We start from the raw sequence: 20,669 nt of genomic DNA on the forward strand, positions 1-20,669 counted from the left end.
TAGAATGAAAAAAGCATACCAAGTGAGTCACAGTACTTACAGCAGGCAGAGTAATAGATAGAAATGCTTATTTATTAGAACACCGTTTAATTTTCATGGTACAGAAAACTGATTATCCTTTCCTGATTGGTTTGTTTTCTTCATGCTATACGGGACCATTACATTGCTTCTGCATAATTCTCTAACATGTTTCTTCCTACTAGCTATACTACAGCAATTGCTTTCTTAGATGACACATTATAGTAGCTTAAAATGTAATCTGGTAACAGAATTGATAGCATTTAAACTCCCAGAATACAGGCTTTTTATCTAAAGAAAGTATTATATATTAAATTCCAAATAAACAAGAAAAGAAGGTTCCTCTGTTTGATTTGTGTATATTTGATCCTAGGGAGGGTGGGCAAGATGAGAGAGGAATTTAGACAACTTGCTCATAATTCATAATATTCTTTTTCTTTTTTATCATCTAATCCATAAAATTTGTCTTATTCAACAATTAAAATACAGGGGAAAATTGGGATTACTCATACCCCACAGTTTTAGGAGGTGTAGGAAAATATCTAGCAATGCCTATCATATAGAGTTCAATAGTGTCATGCAGAGTTCAATAGTGAATAAATACTGACGAATTTAGTCCCTAGAGTCAAACAGGTATGGATATAAAATTTAGCTCAAATACCAGCTATGCGTCTTTAGTCAAGTTACTTAGATACAGCCAATTTTTTTCATATAAATTCCATGTGATTTTTATAAAGATTAAGAGAGAAAATATATATAAAAACTTAGCACAAAACCTGGTTAATAATAGGTATTTGATACATATTGGTTTTTATTATTATTACTATTGTTGTTGCATTACTATCTGGTCTTTAGCAAAAAACAGAGTTAACAGGTATTCAATAGATTTTAGTTTTCATCATTGTTATTAGTATTGTTATTATTAGTCATGTTATTTGGTTCCTGTCTAAGGCACTGTATAAGTAGTGTGCATCCTACTCTGTCCACTCCTATCGTCCTTCCAAAAAGGATGATAATTTCACTCTAAGTTTATATGGTTTTACTTACTTATTATTGAGATTACAAACTCTATTTCCAGCAAACATCGTAGGTATAGAGGAAACACAAAAGTATGAGGTATAAATATTAAAACGGTATCTAGGGTCCATGCAGTAAAGGCTGCTGATGGCAAAAAAATAAATAAAAGAAACAAATGAACCTCTGCCTTATTCCTTCACAGCATTTAAGCTAGCTTGGAAAAGGCTTAAAATTGATGAAGGAGAGCCAGCCCTGTTCCATATATTTTCAGAACAAAAATACCAGCAATAAAAAATGTGTCCCAGCCTCAAAATAAATGTATTTTTGTATGATGTCAAAAACAACAAAATCCCAAATGACTTTGTTGTAACAGAATTTTATCTACAGATTTGTAGCAGGCAATACTCTTTATAGAATGCATCCTGATCCTAAGGATAATCCTAGACAACGAAGAAAGCAAAGAACAGAGAATATTATTTCAAGATAAAGAATGTTTTGGCGACAGTATCCTCATAAGCAAATAGAAAAAGATAAAGATTTTCTTTAATGTACATATTTCTGATTTCTTCTGTCCTTATAAGGCACACAGATGCGTGTTTGATTAAATTTGCTAGGTAGTTTATCACCATATGCTTGAGAATCAATTCAAAACTGTTTATTACATGAAAGAATTAGACATGAGCATTACAAATATAGAAGAACAGAGAAAATGAGGGCCAAACAAATTTAGACCATATTTTCCTTAAAATGGACTTATGTAAAATACTAATATTACGAATAGTAAAGATTCTTTCAAATAAAACTCAGGGTAAGAAAAGGGAAATAATCAAGGGAGGAAAGTAAAGTCTAATTATAGGTCACTGACACTTCTTAAAAGGGGCTTTTACGGCTTCATAACTGCATGCTGCCAAGCCACTAAATAGTTAAGGGGGCTGCTTGTTGTCAAGTCGTTTTTTGTGTAGTAACACAAGATAAAAGATTTTCCAGATTCATTAAGGGGTCAAAGAAACACAATTATTCTCTTCAGCCTCAAAACTGAAAGAAAGGGATGACTTTGAAAGTCATTCAAGTGATAATATAATACAAATGAGATGTCATTATGTCTTTACAGAATGAAAAATAAGCGGGAGGAGACCTAAAGCGAATACTATTTTTAGAGGAAAGATGTAGAGTTAGAGGAAAAACACTATAAAATGCTTTGAAGTGAGGCTCTACTCCAGGTAGGTAAAGAGCAGCAGTTAAACACAATGACTAGAGAATCAGAGGGCCTAGGTTTGAAATCCTTTTTCTATAAGCTACACAATGAATGATATTGAGCAAGGAGCTTAACCACTGTGTGCCTCAATTTATTATCTGTAAAATGGAAATTATAAAATTGACCTGAAGATTAAATAGACATTCAACATAAAGCACTTGGCACAGTGCTTGGAACACAGTAAGTCCTCAACTGCTATTATTGTTGTTGTTACAGATAAAACAGAGCAAAGATTAAAGTGACACTTTTGATAACAATTGTAAGATGAATCATAGCTTTAAAAGGCCTTTAAATCTCTCATGAATGTAGTATAATTATGTCTTAGTAAATACCCCATAGTTGCATAACCATGTTGACTTAATTACGACAAAATTCTCTTCTTAGGAAAATTTAGAATTAGTCCATTTGAGCTTTTTTATTTTTTTTTAACTTTCATTCACATATATGGACAACTCTTTTTTTATCTTTTTTTTCTAAATTTTTAATGTGCTTTAAGTGAAAGTTTACAAATCAAGTCAGTCTCTCACACAAAAACTTACATACACTTTGCTACATACTCCCAGTTGCTCTCCCCCTAATGAGGCACCCCGCTCCTCCCTCCACTCTCTCTCTTCATGTCCATTCCGCCAGCTTCTAACCCCCTCTACCCTCTCATCTACCCTCCATACAGGAGATGCCAACATAGTCTCAAGTGTCCACCTGACCCAAGAAGCTCACTCCTCACCAGCATCCCTCTCCATCCCATTGTCCAGTGCAATCCCTGTCGGAAGAATTGGCTTTGGGAATAGTTCCTGTCCTGGGCCAACAGAAGGTCTGGGAGCCATGACCACTGCGGTCCTTCTAGTCTCAGTCAGACCATTAAGTTTGGCCATTCTATGAGAATTTGAGGTCTGCATCCACTACTTCCCTGCTCCCTCAGGGTCCTCTGTTATATTCCCTGTCAGGGCAGTCATGGGTTGTAGCCAGGCATCATCTAGTTCTTGTGGGCTCAGACTGATGTAGTCTCTGGTTTATGTGGCCCTTTCTGTTTCTTGGGCTTAAAATTACCTTGTGTCCTTGGTGTTTCTTCAATCTCCTTTGGTCCAGATGGGTTGAGACCAATTGATGCATCTTAGATGGCCGCTTGCTAGCGTTTAAGTATGGTCAACTCTTACAGAGCTATAGTTCAAGGAACTATTAGAATTCAAGGAACAAGAATGAATGACATCATGGTGACAGAAACAAAGTAAATATTCAAGAATAAAACTGCAGCATTTAACATAATACAGCCTCCTATACATGCAAAAGCACCTTTGGGTGGTGGTGGTGTTATTGCTAGGTGCCGTCGAGTCAGTTCTGACTCATAGCGACCCTATGCACAGTAGAATGAAACATTGCCCAGTCCTGCGCCATCTTTATTATCGTTGTTATGCTTGAGGTCATTGTTGCAGCCACTGTGTCAATCCACCTTCTTGAGGGTCTTCCTCTTTTCCCCTGACCCTGTACTTTGCCAAGCATGATGTCCTTCTCCAGGAACTGATTGCTCCTGACAACATGTCCAAAGTATGTAAGACACAGTCTCACCATCCTTGCCTCTAAGGAGCATTCTGGCTGCACTTCTTCCAAGACAGATTTGTTTGTTCTTTTGGCAGTCCATGGTATATTCAATATTCTTCGCCAACACCACAATTCAAAGGTGTCAACTCTTCTTCGGTCTTCCTTATTCATAAGTCTTCCTCCAATCCTGATGCCCCGTTCTTCTTCATATAGGCCAGCTTCTCCACTTATTTGCTCAGCATACAGATTGAATAGGTATGGTGAAAGAATACAGCCCTGACACACACCTTTTTCTGACTTTAAACCAACCAATATCCCCTTGTTCTGTCTGAACAATTGCCTCTTGATCTATGTAAAGGTTCCTCATGAGCAAATTAGGTGTTCTGGAATTCCCATTCTTCACAATGTTATCCATAATTTGTTATGATCCACACATTTGAATTCCTTTGCACAGTCAATAAAACACAGATAAACATCCTTCTGGTATTCTCTGCTTTCAGCCAGGATCCATCTGACATCAGAAATGATACCCCTGGTTCCACGTCCTCTTCTGAAATCAGGCTGAATTTCTGGCAGTTCCATATTTATTCTGGAGATCCATATTTATGCCTATTCCCAAGAAAGGTGATCCAACCAAATTTGGAAATTATAGAACAATATCATTAATATCACACGCAAGCAAAATTCTGCTAAAGATCATTCAAAAACAGCTGCAGCAGTGTATTGACAGAGAACCTTTCGGTGCAAACCGTAATTCCATAAATGATTTGAAAGAGAGGTTGCCTCTGACTTCTAAGGATAGGCATAAATGTCTCTTTCTGCTGAAGGGTATCAGGATCTACCAAAGTTAAAAAAAGAAACTTAGTTCAGAACTATAAGTAAACAAACAAAATTATTTTTTCATCTAACAAGCAAAATTTTAAATAATAAAATGGATGTTATTTTGTGGAGAAATTCTGTGGCAGCAAAAAACTTATGTTTCTGTGGATAGAAATTTAGTGTTTATCTATATGCCATTCCACTCACCATAACAAAATTTCAACGTGTTCAATAATAGGCATTTACTAAAACCAAAAACCAAACCCGTTGCCATCCAGCCAATTCTGACTCATAGTGGCCCTATAGCGATCCTACAGGACAGAGTAGAGCTGCCCCATATGGTTTCCAAGGAGTGCCTGGTGGATTGGAACAGCCAACCTCTTGGTTAGCAGCCATAGCTCTTAACCACTATGCCACCATGGTTTCCAACATGCATTTGGATATCTGCAATTCAAAATATGTTGTTGTACGTGCTGTCGAGTCAATTCCAACTCATAGTGACCCTATATCAACACTATAAATTTAACAAAATATATTACCTATATTCTGGAACAATCACTACTCAAGTATTTTAGTTTTACTATTTCTCTATTTTCACACTCATCAATTTCTACCCTTTGGAGTTCCAAGTACTCTTTTAAGCTTTCTTTAAATTTGCTCTGTAGTTCTTTCTCTAGTTCATCTAATTTAATGTTGAATACGTTCATTTCTACTTTTCATTGGTTGATACTACAGCTTTTTAAAAACAACAAATTTTCCTCTGTGTGCTCTTTTAGGTGTATCACATGGGTTCTGTTTTTATTTTTATTAATTTCTATGTATTCTGAAATCTTGGCTTTGATTTCATAGTTCTAAAAAATGTTCTACATATGTACTTGATTATAATCACCAGAGACCAGGTACTGTTTTCTCTCTTATTCACTGCTTTTATTTCAAAAGTAGGATGTCATGTACCTAGTAGATAATAATTACTTAGTGGTGGGTTGATTAACTATAATTAATCTTATTTTCAAGTAAAAAAATTGTCCAATAATAAAATAACTGAATAAAATATTTCCAGTCATTTAAAATCCACTAAATTTTAAATTCTGTTCTGCATTTTCCCCATTTCTATCAGGATGTCTTCTACAGAATCTTTTATCAAAATGTTCAGTAATGGTAACCAGGCACCAACCAGTTTTTCTGGATGCAAAGGAGGCAGTTGTTCATGGAGGCAATTAGCCACACATTCCATTTCTTCCTCATATTCCTGATCCTGTGTTGCTCCAATGTGAATAGAGACAAATTGTTGTGCCTTGGATAGCACTTGCAAGCTTTTAGGACCCCAGGAACTACGCAGTGAACTAGGAAGTAGAACAGACGCACTAATCATGTTATTAGGCCAATTAACTGGGATTTCCCATGAAACCATAGCCCTAAACCTCCAAACCAAATTCCATGAGGTGTTTGGTTGTATGAATAGAAGTAGCCTCAGCAGCTATATATTTTTTTTTGATCATTGTTATAGATATGTCTATCATGCAACTTTTTCCAATTCAAATTTTACAGGATTACAATTTATTGACAGCACTTACAATAATCAGCTGTGTAATCCTACCCTTAATATGATTTTTCCATCACTATAAACACAAACTCAGTACTCCACAAGCAATAACCACTCCCGCTCCCCCTTCCTTCCACCTTCATAACCACTAACAAACTTTGGTCTCTATACATTTGCCTTTTCTTGTCTCTTTACATGAGTGAGATCATACAATATTTGTCCTTTTGTGATTGACTTATTTCACTCAGCATAGTGTCCTCATGGACTCCAGAGCTTCTGGAGCCATAGAGGCTGAATGAACCTCTGAAACTATTGCCCTGAAATAATCTTTAAACTTTAAACCAAAAATATTTCCTGAAGTCTTCTTAAAAGCTTAAAAGCTAACAAACAGCTTAGCTTAACTATTAAAAAAAAGTCTGCCTTGAGTATTATGCTCTTTCAAGAACTATCTATAATGGGATCAAATTGACAACACCCGCTCAAAAGATTATCTAGGAAACTTACAGGGTAGTGAGTTTATGTTAATGGGCAAGGAACAACTCAGAAAAGGAAGGTGAGAATGGTTGCACAAATGGAAGAACGTAATCAATGTCCCTCAATTGTACAGGTAGAAATTGTTGATTTGGTGTATGTTCTGCTGTGTATATTCTCAACAACAACAAAATAAATAAATTAAATATATATATACATATATACACAGCATCAAAGAAGAAGGGGGAAAAAAAAAACCTGGGATTAAGAAGACTCAAATTTTAGACACCATATCTGACATTAACTTACCCAGTTCATGCAAAAAGCCTCTAAACTCAATTTCCCTAACTATAAAACAGGGGAGTTCTCTTTTAGATAGTATCTAAAATCCCTCTATGTATTTGTTCATATGATTCAATCGAATGTTGATTGATAAAGAGAGAGACAGACAGATAGATGGATGTTGTTAGGTGCCATCAAGTCAATTTCAACTCTAGTGGCCCCACTTGACAGAGTTAGAACCTCCCCATAGGGTGTTCTAGGCTGTATTTTGTGTGTGTGTGTGTGTGTGTGTGTGCGTGTGTGTGCTTTAGGTGAAAGTTCAGAGCTTGAGTTAGTTTCTTATACATACATTATTAAGTGACCCTAGTTGTTATCTGTATAATGTGACTGTATACTCTTCCTTTCCACCCTGGATTTCTCATCCATTCAACCAGCTCCTATCCCTTTCTGCCTTCTTATCTTGCCTCTGGACAGGACCTACCACATTCAGTCTCACCTATCTATTTGAACTGAGAAGCACACTCTACACGACTATCATTTTATGTCTTATAGTCCAGTCTAGCCTTTGTCTGAAGGGTTGGCTTTGGGAATGGTTTTAGTTCTGGGCTAACAGAGTCCAGGGGCCATGTCTTCTGGGGTCCCTCCAGTCTCAGTCAGACTATTAAGTCTGGTCTTTTTACTAGAATTTTAGTTCTGCACCCCATTTTTCTCCTGCTCCATCAGAGACTCTCTGGTATGTTCCCTGTCAGGGCAGTCATTGGTGGTAGCCAGGCACCATGTAGTTCTTCTGGTCTCAGGCTGACAGAGTCTCTGGTTTATGTGGCTCCTTTTGTCTCTTGGGCTAATATTTCCCTGTGTCTTCTGTGTTCTTCATTCTCCTTTGCTCCCACGCTTTAATCTTTATGGGAGCAGATTAGCAGGTCTTTCTCCCACAGAGACACTGGGTTGGTTTGAACTACCAGCCTTTCAGTTGGCAGTCTGTAAAGGCTGTAAATCTTTATGGAAGCAGACTGCCACATCTTTCTTCCATGGAGTGGCTGGTGGGTTTGAATTGCTGACCTGTCCTTTAGCAGCGGAGCACTTAACCACTGCATCACCAGGGCTCTTCAGATGATAGATATACATAAATGTAACATATACATCTAAATTATATATACACATATTTACACACATATGTGTGTACTTTCATCATTTGGAATGGACCTGAGAGCAGCGGGTTTGGTTTTTTGGTTTTATTTTCATCATCAACTAATTATTCATAAAACTGAACATGGAACTGTAGCTCTGCTGAATTAGAAAGAATAATAAGCACTACCTTGTATCTCAAATATAACTCTTACCCTCTTCCAAGATCCCTGAGAATGTTACTTTCTGTCTGCAGAAAAATGCTCCCTCAGCTTTCACACAAAGCCTCCATTCCCCTCTTCCTCACCCAGTTCATTATTTAGAAGGGCTCAGTTGAAGGCTAACAAGCTCTGAAGTGCCGGGACCAGGCAGACAAGACGATGAAAATGTGTGAAGACACATAGGTAAGAACTGTGATGAGCAGAGGAGCTCGAGCCTTCTATAGCAAGGCCAGCTGCCATGGAGGCTAGCCCTGGGTTCCACGTGGGAATGTATACTCAGCATTGTCAGATCTTTTGAAAATCTAGAAAGCCAAAATTTTAAGTGAAACCTCCCAATGTTTATATATTGACAACTATTTCCAATTTTTCAAATTCAATGTAAAATCTAATACAGAAAAAAATATGTCTGTGGGTTGGCTTTGACTCAAGCCTGCTAGTTTAAGGTCTCCAGCCCAAACTTTTGATACAGAAGGGTTGTCTTCAGAGTGACCAGCCCAAAAACCTCTCCTTCTTGACTGCTAACTCCTTGCTAGGGGTAATGACAGCCAATATTTTAGGAACAAAAGCCTTACCGCATTCCTGGGCAGGATTTGGGAATACTCATTGGGAATGTAAAGGGGCTATGAATAAGGAATGCTTTTAATTCCTTCCTAGGGTACTCACATTAAACAGAAACAAGACACAAGTAAATTTCTGAGTAGACTGTCTTGCTGTACTAAATTCATACTATGTCCATCAGATACAAAATTTTCTACATGTCATGTATTAGGGATGTTTGTGGTATTTTACTTGTTATTTTAGAATACTATCTTTAAAGTCATAACCATCGCTGGAGTTACAAACTTTTCATATGTTGAAACTGTTTTTAGATGATAACATGGGTATCTATGGAATATTTCATACAGTAAGATCACAACAAGACTACAAATAATCATAAACCAATGAGGATATTGCCACCCTGTTTATTCTAGGTCAGTTTATGAACTTGACCTGTTCTTTCAGCAATTTTTACATTTAAAATGTTACTTTATGTTTCAGTCCCTTTTCCAAGGAATGGAAATATTCATGTCTACCATCTAGATCAGTGGTCAGCAAACGTTTCAATGAAGAACCAGATAGTAAATACTTGGGTAAATATTTTAGAGTTTGGGGTCTTATGGTCTCTCTTGAACTACTCAAATCTGCCATTCTAGTGCAAAAACAGCAAAGGCAATATGTAACCTAGAGGGCTTGACTGTGTTCCAATAAGACTTTTTTATTCACTGAAATTTGAATTTTACATAATTTTTATTAATTACAAAATATTCCTTCTATTTTTTTAAACCATTTAAAAATGTAAAAACTGTTCTAGCTCATGAATCATACAAAAACATGCAACAGGCCAGATTTGGTCCACAGGCTATAGTTCGCTGACCCCCAATTTAGATCAAGATATCTGGAGTACTAAGTTAATTAGAACTGTTTAATAATTTAAAAATCATATTAACAAATTATTAAGAAAGTGGCTTAGCAAGCAGAGAATCAGAACAGAGAGAAGTGAATTATTTGTAGGCATATCTCACATAAGACAAGGTAGATCCTGGGGAATTATCCACAGCCCACAAAAAAGCCTACCACATGGAAGTTGCTAAGTTAAGACTCCATTTTCCGTGTTTGAAGTTTCCTCACTTTACAAACCCACAGTCTAGCAGTGAGATTAAAATTCCAGTGGAGAGAGATTGCTTTTGCCAGTTCCAACCTTGGTCAATTGTCCTTGGAGATGAGTAGAATTGCCCCATAGGGTTACCAAGAAGCAGCTGCTGGATTCAAACTGCCAACCTTTCAGTTAGCAGCCAGGCTCTTAACCACTGTGCCACCAGGGTTCCTATCTCCTCTAACATTCTAGAAACATTTAAGAGCTGAAGATTGTAAGATCAGTCCCTATAATACTGGCAACATCTGGAGTAGATGCATTAGTGGATATTATGTTTCTTCATCTTATATTTTAAATATACTCCAAAAAAAACTTGAAATAATTTATTAACTGTATACATGGGATTCTTTTTTTTCCCCCATTACCTAAAAAAATAATAATTATCCCTTATTTTCTTTTAGGGATTAATACACAGTAGATTTATTTGGTGTAATTCTTAGAGGTTGTTTTTATTTCCAAGACATTATAAAGCCATTTATCACAAATTCTTCCTGGGTGTGCAGCTGTTTCTTATGTGCTGTACAAGATGTTCCCTCTTGCAAAGGACTTGAATGAAGAATAAATCAATCTCTGGGAAGAATGTGAATGGGACTGAAATTAGCAGAATAATGAATGGCACCTTAATCGTTTCTGGGTGTTTTCCTTCACAGATTTCAGATATTACACATGTCCTGAAAATATAGAAAACTAAGAATTATAGGGAGTCCCTGGGTGGTACAAATCGTTAATACATTGGGTTGCTAACTGAAAGGTTGGAAGTTCAAGTCCACCCAGAGGTGCCTCAGAAGAAAGACCTGGTGATCTACTTCTGAAAAATCACCCATTGAAAACCTCAAGGAGCACAGTTCTACTCTGACACAAATGGGATTGTCATGAGTCAAAATCGATTGGACAACAACTGCTTAAGAATTACAGACCATCAAGAAATAGTTTAAACATGGAAGAAAATATTCTTTGATGGTTATGAGGGTAAGGAGGGAGGGAGGGAGAGGGGTATTCACTAATTAGATAGTAGACAAGAACTATTTTAGGCGAAGGGGAAGACAACACACAATATAGGAGAGGTCAGCACAACTGGACTAAACCAAAAGCAAAGAAGTTTCCTGAATAAACCAAATGCTTCAAGGGCCAGAGTAGCAGGGGCAGGGGCCTGGGGACCATGGTTTCAGGGAACATCTAGGTCAACTGGCATAATAAAATCTATTAAGAAAACATTCTGCATCCCACTTTGGTGAGTGGCGTCTGGGGTCTTAAATGCTAGCAAGCAGCCAGCTAAGATGCATTAATCAGTCTCAACCCACTTGGAGCAAAGGAGAATGAACACCCAAGATACAAGGTAACTATGAGCCCAAGAGACAGAAAGGGCCACAGAAATCAGAGACTACATCAGCCTGAGACCAGAAGAACCAGGTGGTTCCCAGCTACGACTGATGACTGCCCTGACAGAGAACACAACAGAGAATCCCTGATGCATCCCTGCAGTGGGATGCAGACCTCAGATTCTCATAAAAAAAACCAGGCTTAATGGTCTGACTGAAACTAGAAGGACCCCGGAGGTCATGATCCCCAGGTTTTCTGTTAGCCTAAGACTGGAACCGTTCCCAAAGCCAACCCTTCAGACAGGGATTGGACTGGAACACAAGATAAAAAATGATACTGGTGAGGAGTGAGCTTCTTGGCTCAAGTAGATACATGAGTGTATGAGGGCAGCTCTTATCTGGAGGGAAGATAAGAAGGCAGAGGGGAACAGAAGCTGGCTGAACGTACACAGGGAGGAGTGTGCTGGCTCATTATGGGGAAAGCAACTAGGAGTACACAGCAAGCTGTATATAAATTTTTATATGAGACACTGACTTGATTTGTAAGCTTTCACTTAAAGCACAATAAAAATAATAAATAAATAAAAGAATTATAGAACAAATGATCTTCTGGAAATGCTTCCTTGGCTAACAAAGTCAAGGGTATAGACTCAGATCTTCATATTTAGAGACACTTAGAGAGTTAAGTTCACCCTCTTGCTTTGAAAATGGTGATGGATGGATGTCTGTTTTGTTTCAGTAAACAATAATCAGCAAGTCCCACAGAATTGTGCTAAATTAACGGTATGTCTTAATAAATACTGTTTTACTGAAATCCTGAGATGAAAGTATAATTGAGTATTACTAAACTATAGAAATTTTCAGGGAAGAATAACTTTTGTATTAAATGTTCTTAAACTTGCCAGTTATTTTATTAAATCCAGGAAGAGTTCTTTGTTTTTCTTCCATAGAAAACTCATTGGTTTTATAAAATATTTATAGCTATAAAATGTCCTTCTAATGTTTTACTTAGTTACAAATCTCATAAGATCTCATGTCTAGGAACTAAGAGCCCCAGAAGAAGTCATCATTGTATTTTGTTGTTGCTGTTACTGGTGCTGTTTGTGTGTGTTCCTTCCACAGCCACTTGTTTAAGCATTCAACTTACAGTAAAGACAGGTCATTCCAAATGGAATCATTTTCAGTGAAACAAAGTAGTACAATTTTCCACACATATAAATTTCCATTCAAATTGTCATTGGGAGATTTCCGGCCAACATGGTGCCATAGACAAAAGCACCACGCCATCCCTCTACAGCAAAGATCCGAAAAACTATGTATAACAGAGACAAACGTCATTCCTGGAACCTGAAGTGTCAAATGAAGAGATAAAGAGCTCAGCCAAACATCGAATGGAATAATAAACTAACAAAGGACAGAAAGCAAAGAGAGATACATGCAGAGGGCCCCTATCAGCTAACACGGCACGGATCCACCATTTTGGACTCCTGTCAGGGATCCGCAGACAGGGAGCATGGGAAAGCAGCTTAATGGAACTTCCAGCAGGAGACAGAGGTCCTGGCAACCGGTGATACATGCTTTCTCACCGCCCCCCCCACCCCCATCTTCTCCCCACTGCTTTACCTCTGAGCTTCCTGGTTGGCTGTGGTGCCTCAGCCGGCTCGTAAGTGCAGCGTCCATGAAGTTTGGTTTCTCCCCACAAACAACAGAGGTCAGCGGACAGGGAGTACAGGAAAGCAGCTTCACGAAGTTCCCAGCAGGAGACAGAGCACCCTGTAATGAGCGATATATGCTTTCCTAACCCCCACCTCTCTCCCCCTCCCCCATTCGGCCTCCTCTGCTTCCAACTAGCCAGTCTCTCAGCCAGGAGGCAAATGCTTTGGTCTCAGGCCCCTTGGATTCACCCCACCCCCAATGGCTGAGCTGGTGTTGGTTCTTTCCATTTCTTTCGGTTTGTTCCGTCCTCCCACCACCTCCTCTTTCTTTCTCTCCAACACCTGGCTTTGTGTGCCATCTTTGCTTCTTCTTGAAAGGCTGTGAAGTCGCGCTTGACTGGGGAGCCACTCCCCCATCCCGTGACACCATGTTATTGGCATCCCTGGGGCTTTTTTATTTTATTTATTTATTTAGCTTGTTTTGTTTTGCTTTGTTCCGTTTTACTTTCTTTTTCTTTTCGCAGCTTGGGATCCACTCCTAGCTGGGCTGCACTGCATGATTTAGGAGCAACTTCCCCAATCTGCGCAGCGGAGTAGGTGGAATACCCTGGGGCATTTCTTCTTCACTTTCTTTTTTCTTCTTCTTTCTTTCTTTTTTCTCTTCTCTCTCTTCTTCCCTTTCTATCTTTCCTCATTTCTCAGTTCTCATTTCTCTATACTTACCTTCTTTCCTGTCTCCTGAATACCTGGTGCTGTGTGACATCTATACCCCCTCTAGCCAAGCTACACTGCACTGCTGGGGAGCCACTTCCCTGGTCTTCACAGCCCCACCAGTGGGACTCCTGGGGGTATTTCTTTGTTTTGTTTTTTCCAATTTTTTATCTAGGTTTTTTTTATTTTTCCTTTTTGCTTTTCTCCATTTCTCAGTTTCTCATCTATCCATTTGAATGGCAAACTTCTTTAGCATTCTTTTTTCTTTTTTCCTTCATTTGTTTTTGGCTCCTGGTTCTCTCTCCTCTTTCCCATACCCTTTATAGCTCCACACATCACAGCCTCACCCCTTCTTTCCTGCCTACCTGCATGCTGCGCTGAACATCATACCTGCAAGCAGCACAAGCACAGCCTATTGGAATCTTCCCAGCACTGATTCCTGGCCTGCCCTGCCAGCCCTAGTATGTGCCACAAACAACCCATCCCAGCCCCTCCTCTTCAGCTGGACCTGCCCTGCTGCACCATAGCTCAGTGACTGGCCCTGCCCATTGCACAAGGGGATGAAAAGTATCATGACTGCGGGCAAGCAAACAACAAAGAATGCACAGGCTGCCTGCTCACACATAACCAAATAAAACAAAAACAGAGGACGAAACAAACAAATCTACAATCAAGAAACGAAGAGAATAACTACTGAATGTCCCAAAGACAGCAGACAATATCAAAACATATAAAAAGACAGGACAGGATGGTTCAAGGAGGCATCCAAAATGAAACACCAAATGACTTTCCAGTAGAAGAAAAGGCACTAGAACTAACTGACAGGGAATTCAAATCTCTAATATTCAGAGCTATCCAAGCATTGAAGCAGAAAGCAGACAAAAATGACGAAAAAATAGACAAATTTATGGAAAAAGCTGACAAATTCATGGAAAATATAGACAAAAAAATGGAGTAATTCAAGAGAATAATACAGGAACAAAATACCAAAATAAATTCACAACTAGAAATCATACAAAAACAACAATTAGAAATCCAAAAGATAAACAACAAGATTTCAGAAATGGACAGTGTTATAGAAGGGCTGAGGAGCATGTTTGAAATGAAGGAAGACAGGTTCAGCGAAATTGAAGACAAACACTTGGATACAACTCTGAGGAAAAATCAGGGGAAAAAAAACGACAAAAAATGAAGAAATCCTGAGAATTATGTGGGATACAATCAAAAACAAAAATTTGTGAGTGATCAGAGTTCCAGAACAGGGAAAGAAAATGGAAAACACAGAGAGGATCATTGAAGAATTGCTGACAGAAAACTTCCCTAATATCATGAATGATGGAAACCTGACCATCCAAGAAGCTCAATGAACCCCATATAGGATAGACCCCAAAAGAAAAACACCAAGGCGTATCAATCACACTCACTAAAACCAAAGATAAAGAAAGAATCCTGAGACCAGCTTGAGAAAAACAAAAAGGCACATACAGAGGAGAAACAATAAGACTAAGTTCTGATTATTGGGCAGAAACCATGCAGGCTAGAAGGCAATGGGATGACATATATAAAACGCTGAAAGAAAAAAATTGCCAAGAATAATATATCCTGTAAAACTTTCATTCAAATATGATGATGAAATTAGGACATTTCTGGATAAACAGAAATTAGGAAAATGTGCAAAAACCAAACCAAAGTTACAAGAATTATTAAACGGAGTCCTTCGGTCTGAGAACAAACAACATCAGACCACAGCCTGAATCTAGGACGCAAGGTCGTACCAGCCAGATATCAACTTAGGAAATGAACTCTCGAGGACTATCCAAAACCAGAACAATTGCAACAGGGAACCAGAGAGGTTAATCTGTAAGTGACAACAACATCAGAACTATTAAAGAGGGAATAAATGGTATACATATAGAACTTTCTGATGGAGAAGAAGGCAAGGCAATACCAAGTAATAATAGACTGGTTCAAACCTAGGAAGATCAGGATAAATTTCAAGGTAACCACAAAGAAAGTTAACAAACCTACTCATCAAATTAAAGAAGAAAAACATAGTCTCAACAAAAACAAAATGTAAAAAAACAAAAGAAGTCAAATTGTCATTGGCCATCACCTCTTAGATCAATCATCTTTAAACATGTAAATACTGTTAATTATGTTCTCTAACTCAAATTTAAACTCTTTGACTACAAGGAACTCATAGGAAACTTTGTCAAATACTAAAAAAAATAGATCATCTATGTCATAAACTCATCATGATGTAGTATTTATTTTTATAGGAAGGTCCCCTTTTTATCTTCACATTCATTTTATGATTCTGTAGACTTGTCTTTAATTAATATTTTCTAGAATTTCACCTGATATCTGGAACTTACTAGTACACCACCAGGGCTCCTTTATTTTGTCTAGTACTCATTATATCCTCCCACCACATGAAACACACACTTTTTTGGACAATGTCATGGATTGAATTGTGTTCCCCAAATATATCGGTCAACATGGGTAGGTTATGATTCCCAGTATTGAATGATTGTCTACCATTTTGTCATCTGATGTGGTTTCCCGATGTGTTGTAAATCGTATCACTATGATGTAATAAGGTGGATTAGTGACAGTTATATTGATAAGATCTACAAGATTAGACAGTGTCTTAAGCCAATCTCTTTGAGTAAAAGAGAGAAGTGAGTGGAGAGACAGGGAGACCTCATACCACTGAGAAAGTAGTGCCAGGAGCACAGCATGTCCTTTGTACCTGAGGTTCCTATGTGGAGAAGCTCCTAGGCCAAGGGAAGGTTGATGAGAAAGCCTTCCCCTGGAGCTGATGCCCTGAATTTGGACTTGTAGCCTACTAGACTGTGAGAGAATAAATTTCCCTTTGTTAAAGCCATGCACTTGTATTTCTGTTACAGCAGCACTAGATGACTAAGACAGACAATTAAGACAAACTGAAGCTAAGCCATGTTATAAAGAACTAAAATGAACCCACCTCTGCCTACTAGCCATTCAATCTTGGAACGTAATTTTTATAAATTATTAAATTAACAAAAATTTTACTTGCAAGTGTAGTTTGTGAATATCAAGTAATCGTAAGGAAAAAAGCCCTGTAATAGAAATAAAGAGAAAGAATTTTAGAGCTGGTTCTGATACTAATTAGCTATGTAATCTTCAGTAATTCTCCTAAAATACTTGTTTCCTCCTCATCTGTAAAATGGGATTAATAAGGCCTGTCTGATAGCTATTTCGCATTATAAAGATGCTAATAAATACAGAAATCCTTTGACATTTATAAAATTTTAGTCTATTATGAAAAAAATTCTTGTATTGTTATTTTTCTATTCCAGTGAAATCTCCATTTTACTTTCAACTGTATTAGAATTACAATAATTCTAACCAATGAATGTAGAATAGGGGCAGGATTAAGGCCATAGGAAAAATAGAATGAATCTAATAGTTCTGAAAAATCTAGATTTCTTCCTCCTTTTTTTGCTCTATGCTCTACACTTTTAGTCTGTGTGTGTCTATGTGTTATCTTTGTGTTAGGAGGGGTTCACTGAGAAATTTCATCCAGAAATAGAGGAAGAACTATTTCCTCTACTTCTGGCCAGGCTGGAGTGTGCCCCCAAGAAAAGGTACTGGATTAATCATAATACTCAATCACTTTGCTCACAACCGTATCACCAACTTAATCACAGTGACTAGAAGCAATTCATTAGATCTAGAGCTACATGATGTATTTTCTGATCATCTGTCTGGCTAGTGTTAATTTTTTGTTAAAAAAAAGAAAGTTAGACTGTGATAACCAAAGCAAGACATTCAGCAGGCTAACAGATGCCCCACACTCATAATAGTTAGAATATGAGACAATAACATGTATGCTGTTAGTGAACTGAAATTCAGTCAGGATGATAATACCAAGACTATTAATGATGTTGTACTTAAAGGCTTACTCATATAACACTGTTTTTGCACGTGCCACTGGTTTGTGAATGAGTAATGATATATGGAAATGTAAAAAGCTAATCGTTAAGATTAAAATGTCTGTCTCAGACTGAAGACTATAGATTCAGAAACAGACTTAAGAATTTTAAAAATACTTCACTACGTTTCAGCCACCCCTGCCAAAGTGTTGTTCTTTAGTAATATCCATAATCCACACTTGCTTTCAAGAATAAAATAAACGCCAAATAAAATTAATATTTACTAATAGAGCACTAGTGTCACAATGGTAAAGCACTTGTCCTTAATCTTCCCCTGGTCAAGGAGCTTCTCAGGCACAGGGACTCTGGGTCCAAAGGACACGCTCTGCTCCTGCTGCTGCTTTCTTGGTGGTATGAGGTCCCCCTGTCTCTCTGCTTGCTCTGTCTTTTCTATCTCAAGAGATTGCCTCAAGACACAATCCAGTACTGCAGGTTGAGTCCTGTCTCACTAACACAACTGCCGCCCACCCTCCCTCATTAACACCATAGAGGCAGTATTTACAACATATAGGAAATTCACACAATACAGGAATCATGGCCCAGTCAAATTAATAAACACATTTTGGGGGGACATAATTCAATCCATGACATTTGTTTCTAATGTAACCCCTCTCCGCGACTCAGGGGCTGAGAGACCAAATGGCTGAGCTAAGACGGATCTACCTCCCTTGCCTAAGTACCCAAAACACTTGAACTATGTAAATACCGCATTGTTGCATTTGTGATCAGAAACCAATGTTTCCTGTTCACCATTATTTCCTATGTAAAAAACTGTTTCCTCAAATGTAAACAAATTCAAAGTGAAATCTATGTCTCATACTTATTTATTCCTAGCATTGCCCCAAGTACACAGAAGGCCTATACTAAATGTTTACCGATTGAGTGTTTGTTGATTGCTAGAATTAAACTTAGTATATTAATCTACAGTAGCATCCAAATATTGTAGCACCTTCAATGGGCTGAGAAAAATATGGGATCCTGCCACAGACTTAATCACCTTTTATAAATATTCATAACTTTGACGATGTAATTTTTCCACCACTAATATATTAATGGAGCCCTGGTGGCACAGTGGTTAAGAGCTCAGCTGCTAACCAAAAGGTCAGCTGTTCAAATCAACCAGCCTCTCCTTGGAAACATGGAGCAGTTCTACTCTGTCCTATTGGGTCACTATGAGTCAGAATCAACTCGACGGCAACAAATAATATATTAATAATTCCAAGGCCTGAAAAAGTACCCAAGTTATCTCAAATCCTAATTAATAAACTGAGTTTTTGTCTGATTACAGAAATTTTACTTAGACACTACTTTCTTTTCAACATTACAAGTCAGTAATAATTTAGAAAAACAAATTGTCAAGATGTATTTGTGCATCATGGTTACTTAAATAATAAAAACTAATAAAGAAAATGGAGTACATTTAGCATAATTGCCAGGTTATTTAACACAAGAGTTCATCAAATTGAGATAATTACAGTACTGTATCAAGGTGTGGATTTGGTATTCTTAATAAAGATGTGTTTTAAATTGTGACAGTTATTACTTGCAGTTTAGACATAAATTTTTATAAAGTCACATTTATTTATAAAGCAATGGACAAGCCCTATCTTTTAAAAGGATTTCTTTCCTTCTCTTTCTCTCTCTTTTACTTTGAGTTATAAAAGACAGCTTTGCTACAGGCAAAAGCAAAGTCTAATTAAATTCAGGTAACATTTAGGGATTTTCATTTGTTGTTCAAATTTATTTAGGCAGTTGTCTTCCTTTTTATTGATCCCTAAAAAGCAAATTAACACAAATACATGTAGTGGTGCAAATGTTTTTACATAAACATAGGCATACTGATTTATTAGCAATCTTATTATTATTGATAATAAATTTTCTATTCCTTGGTACCTGGAACGCTTTACACAGACTTTTTCATCCTTCCTACATATTTTCTCATTTTTATATTTTTAACTGTTTTGTGTAAAATTTTATATAAATAGCCATAATCTTAGTATATTTTAAGACTGTACTGCTAAAGAAAGGGTTATTTTTTTCTAAAAAAAAAAAAACTTGTTGCCATCAAGTCAATTCTGACTCATAGTGACTTAAGAAAAAATAGCATTTATCAACATGTAAATAATCAATTGAAAACTGAAAAACATTTCCATATTTCTTTTGCAGACATAAATGCTTCTAATTTGTTTCTACTATGATCAGAAGTAATATTTTTTAATAAGTAGTAATGGGAGCACCCCCTCTCCCCAACCATCTTAAGTGCTAAGTAGCATATTAATATTATTCTAAAATATTGAAATACAATAAGGTAAGATAGGAACTCTTAAAATTTCTCTTTCAAGTATAAGTACTCTGCACTTTTTATTTCACCAGTAGAATAGTGCTGGTAATTACCCAGTTGTCATAGGATCTATATTCTAATTTGCCATGAGACTACATGACCTTAAAATGCACAATAGCTCATTTCTTCTTAAGGCAATGCATGTGTGCATAGATAAAAATAGAAAATGAATTTTTACAGGGAACACACCCTTCTTCTATTTATTACCATTTGCCTGACAGGTCAACTAGCCTCAGGCCAAAATAATTTATTTTGGGCCACTGTGCTAACTATTTTCACTTTCCAGTTCTCTAGTAAAAAAAAAAATTATAACACATTCCTGAAAACAGAAAATACTACTTTCAGAAACTTGCAAAGATATAAGCCAGCCTTTTCATTAGTATTGTAATGACAAGTCTAATTGGCTTTTTTTTTTAATTCAGGATTGTGTTATGTAGCTGCTAAATCTGTCTCAACTTTTATCCCCTTACCACAGCTCATTAGGCAGGGAAGAGAGAAGGTATGAAACACAGTTTCACTGTTGGTGCTTTAAGCAATATAGACATCCATGCTCCCTAAAGAACTAGCTAGATTCTAAAGGCCAGTAGTAGTCTTTTCATAGTTGTTTTCCTTTCTACAACATATTTAATCTCTCCTATTGCCCTTGATATTGCTTTCTTATATAAATATTATGAGACTTTTGCCTA

This window comes from Elephas maximus, chromosome 8, assembly GCF_024166365.1.
Source record: "Elephas maximus indicus isolate mEleMax1 chromosome 8, mEleMax1 primary haplotype, whole genome shotgun sequence".
NCBI lineage: Eukaryota > Metazoa > Chordata > Mammalia > Proboscidea > Elephantidae > Elephas > Elephas maximus.